General features: G+C 52.3%; 1 pseudogene; it reads right to left on the minus strand.

Moving 5' to 3' along the window:
• Positions 1–411: 411 nt before the first annotated feature.
• Positions 412–968, minus strand: LOC110127651 (large ribosomal subunit protein eL31-like; annotated as a pseudogene).
• Positions 969–4,495: the final 3,527 nt, after the last annotated feature.

The raw sequence follows: 4,495 nt of genomic DNA on the forward strand, positions 1-4,495 counted from the left end.
CTAAGACTCAGGAATGTAGAGAAAACACGACGTTTGTCCTGCCCTCCTCCTCCTCCTGGAGAGCTCCAGACCCCTCTTCTCGGGACCTCCGGATGCCTAGGAATCGACTCTCTGAGCACTTAGCACTGCCTCTGTATGAGATACAGATACTCTTTCTTTGTGTCTGTCTCCTTCTCACGAGGTTATTCCACGAGAGCAGGGACCTGCCGCTGTTCGCTCTGCACCTACAGTGTCTGGAATAGTGCCTGACACATAGTAGTTGCTCAGTGAATGCTCACTGATTTAAAATTGTGTGGCTTGCCTGTGACTTTTATCTATTTTCTACTGAGCTTTTATTTACTTGTGAGAGCTCTTTGTTTATCAAGGATGTTAGCACTTTGTTTTTTCTTTTTTTTTGCAGTTTGATAACTCTATTGGACCATCAGCAGTTAGTTCTTGTCCACATTGACTGTCTGTAGATTTTTGAAGGTGGTGACGGGCACGTAGGTACCCAAAGTGTAGAGCTTGTTTGGTGAGTCTTCATCTTCATTACATTTTCTGGACAACCGCACATGGATCCGGTGTGGGACATTCCTGATTCCTTTGGCCCAGATGGCTTTGTTGAGCCTGGTGTCGATGCGCACGTCTGGGGTTCCCATATCCTTCATGGCAAACTTCCGGATTTCTTTGAGTGCCCTAGGGGCACGCTTCTTGAAACCCAAATTCATGGATGCACTTGTGAATGTTGATGGTGTATTCTCTTGTCACCACCTTGTTGATGGTGGACCGGCCCTTCTTCTTCTCGCCTCCCTTCTTTGTGGGAGCCATCCTGCAGGGCCGGGGTTGGAAAGGTGTTTTTGATTTCTTAAAAGGCATTTGCTGAAACAAATGCTGCAAACTTTCAACAGTGGTAGCATGCACATGTAGCTCCTACCACTTGGACTGACAGCTCCAGCCTTAGAGTGTAAATGGTGGAAAAACATGGAAGGGCACTCAGGGTTGGTCCACTCTATGCAGCATCACAGGGAGAGAGCACTTCCTCTCCTCGGAGTGCTGGCGAGCTTGGGCTCCCAGATCCTGCCTGACTTAGCTAGTGGCATGAGTGGGGGACCTTTTGGTGTGCCTCTTGACCTAAGTGAGTCACTTGCAAATTGGAGATAATGATACTTGTTCCTGGCTCATTAGCTTGAGATAGTTTAAACTTTTCAGGGGGTAGGGCTTGGGGTTGGATCAACAGGTCCACAAATATTTAGTGAGTTTGTGCTCTGTGCCAAGTCCTTGACTGAATGAGACGTGGTTCTGCCTTCAAGGAGTTTACAGTCTAAAGAGGGTAATAGAGAAGTAAGCAACTCCAGTACAGTGACCTCGAGAATGGATAAGTGTGTTCACATTGCACAGACATCATACCCAAGAAGAAATGGGTGACTGCCTGGAGGGGAGACAAAGAAGGCTTTCCAAAGGAGAGAATATCTGAATAGGGTTTTAAGGAATGAACAGGAGCTCATGGGACAGACAGAGGGGCAGAGCGGTCAGAGTAGGGGGAACTGCGTGTGCAAAGGCTTGGAGGTATGCAGCAGTTGATGGATGGGGAAAACTACCACTCTGGGATTCCTCCCTGGCTCACCGCAACTTCCTACTTCTTTCCTTTGCGAACTTCGGTCAGAGCCAGTGTGGTCTGCAGGGGCAGCTGAATGACGTCTGACTGCAGGAGTGCTAGGCCTCCCTGGGGCAAGCCTGGGAAGCAGGCCTGCCAGGACGTGCTGCGTCGGGGTGGGTCTTCAGGGGGCTTGCTAAGTGTCCTTCCTCTCAGCACAAGGAAAGAGAAAGAAGGAGGCTGCCCCGTAGCTGCTCGGTTTGGCCCAGCAGTCTCACTCATCATGGTGCAGGCCACTTTCCTAGAGCAGACAGGCCTGAGGGCTGGGGTCCCTGGGGAGTGGAAGCAATTGACTGAAGGCAGAGCTGAGCAGAAGCTGAGCTGCCTTGGTCCTGGGAGGGCAAAATATCTCATCTCCTCTGGCACCTCTTTCCTCAGTGTTTGGTGACTGTCGGGAGTTATGCAGCTGAGGCCAACGTGTTTCAGCAGGAAAGCACTCCGGGATCGATTAGCAATGTCTGCCACGAGAGCTGAAATGGAGAGAAGTGGCCGGTATGCAGTGCATCCTGCCATCTCTGACCTATTCAAGCGCTCTCATCTTACAGGTGAGCAGACTGAGGAGCAGAGAACAGAAGTGTCTCACTGGCTTTTCTCTCTCCGGTCTCAGAAGAGTATCTGTCCTGTAATGCCAGGGGATTAACTCATAGGAGACTGATAGCCCAGTTCTCCCGAGCCCCACGTTTCACGCTCTCTCTGCTCTAACTGGGCAAGTGCCTGCTTGGTGCACAGACTCTTGCATGTCTCCTGGGAGATTTCCCACAAGGAGCAGCCTTCAGAGGAGGCTGCGTCAGAGCGCTGCCTCCTCCTGGGAGCCGCGGGCTGACCTGGGCAGAGGGTGGGGGCAGACTCAGGCGGCAAAAGAGCAGACGGGCCCTTTTCAGAAAGATCAATTCAAAAATATAAACTGTTCCAACAGAGCCTCAGAACTTCAGGTCTGAAAGCTCTCAACACACTCTTAGTTCATTTCAGTTGGGGGGCGGGGGGGAAGCACAGATCTGGTTTTAAGTCTCACATCTGTCTCTAGCTACCAGGCAAGTGACCTAATACCTGATTCCAATTAGTTTCTGCATCTGTAAAACTAGGGCAATATAATCTCCAGCTAAAAGGATTAAATGAAATATGCAAGTAAACTGCCAGCAGCTTGACGCGAAAAATATGAGTTTATATTTTATTTATTTAACATTTAGTTATGACCGTGCTGGATCTCCCGTGCTGGGTCTCTCTGGCTGGGGAGGGTGGGGACTGGTCTCCAGCTGTGGCGCTCAGCTTCTCACTGAGCGGGCTCCTCTTGTCACGGAGCAGGGCCCTAGGGCATGGGCTCAGTGCGTGTGGCCCACGGGCTTAGCTGCCCCGTGGCGCATGGGGTCTTCCCCGACCAGGGATGGATCTGATGTCCCCTGCATTGCGGGTGGGCCACCAGGGAAGCCCCGTGAGTTTGCACATTTAAAAGTGAAAGCAAAAGCAAAGAAAAACAGGCACATTCTGGCTTCAGCAACCAGTATTTCCAGCAGGTTTTCATATAAAACGGACTTCCCAGGTGGCACTGGTGATAGAGAACCTGCCTGCCAACGCAGGAGACATAAGACACGCAGGTTCAGTCCCTGGGTCGGGAAGATCCCCTGGAGGAGGCCATGGCAACCCACTGCAGTGTTCTTACCTAGAAAATTCCATGGACAGAGGAGCCTGGAGGGTTACAGTCCATAGGGTCACACAGAGTCGGACACGACAGAAGTGACTTAGCATGCTTGCATTTCATATAAAAAGGCACATTTTACTGTTTTTTCCCTGCACCTTCCAGAATATTCCACCCCTTCATTTCTCTCATTAACTTTGCAACCACAGTCTTGTCTTTTTCACCTGTTCAGTGTGCAGTTTGGGATGATCCCAAAGGCCCAGGTTCACTCAACACTTACCTGCCAGGGCCTGGCCTAAGCGTGAGAGCATGCGTTTAGACGGGAATAGGAGATGCAGTCCACAGAATTCCACAGAGTCCAGCTCTGCTGGCCCCAGGCAGGTTTCTTCCTCCTGGGCCTCAGTTTTCCCATCTGTGACATGGGTTTGTCGGCCTGGACCAGAAGAACTGTTCGAGCCCTTCCCCTGGTGCTCCTTGAGGGGGTTGTCTGGTGCTGCTGGGGGGCTGGGGTCGGGGAAGCATGAACCACGGGGTGTGAGCAGGGCGAGAGAGGCGCGCCCCATGAAGCCCAGGAGTGAGGGTTTAGCGCAGATTAGCAGGGATTAGGGCAGGCGGCAGGGCCTTAGTGACTAAGCTCAGATTCCTGGCAGGAGCCACCGCCCCCGGCGTCCCAGCCCCTAAGGACTGGCAGTGGGTGGTGGAGGCGCCCCTGGGTGATCGGGTAGGGTGGGGAGCGCCCTCCTCCAACCACCCGGGATGGGGATGAAAAGCCAGAAATGATTGGCTGAAGGCAGCCGCGTCTCTGTCTGGAAAACTAGGCACCCCCACCTCTCCGGACCTGCTGGAGCCCCACAAAGCCCCCAGGACCAAGGGGACCAAGGTTGGTCCCAATCCTGGGACCAAGATTTGAAATTGCCAAAGCACTGGTCTCGGGGCCTCCAGAAGAGTCCCTTTTGCCAGTGGTTTCAGGCATCCTTCCTCCCGGGCATCCTTCCATTTTACGTCAACCTGGTGTATTGATGTGATCATGAGCCCTGGGTTCAAGTCCTAACTCTGTTGTCTGCCGGCTCCATGACCTTGGCAGATGAAGCTCTCCGAGGCCCTACTTACAGGAACCGTAGCAAAACTCCTCATTAATAACAACGTGTGTGTGTGCCGTGCTCAGTCATGTTCAACTCATGTTTGACCCCATGGACTGCAGCCTGCCAGGCTCCTCTGTCCATGGAAAT

Source organism: Odocoileus virginianus, chromosome 30 (genome assembly GCF_023699985.2).
Source record: "Odocoileus virginianus isolate 20LAN1187 ecotype Illinois chromosome 30, Ovbor_1.2, whole genome shotgun sequence".
Classification (NCBI taxonomy): domain Eukaryota; kingdom Metazoa; phylum Chordata; class Mammalia; order Artiodactyla; family Cervidae; genus Odocoileus; species Odocoileus virginianus.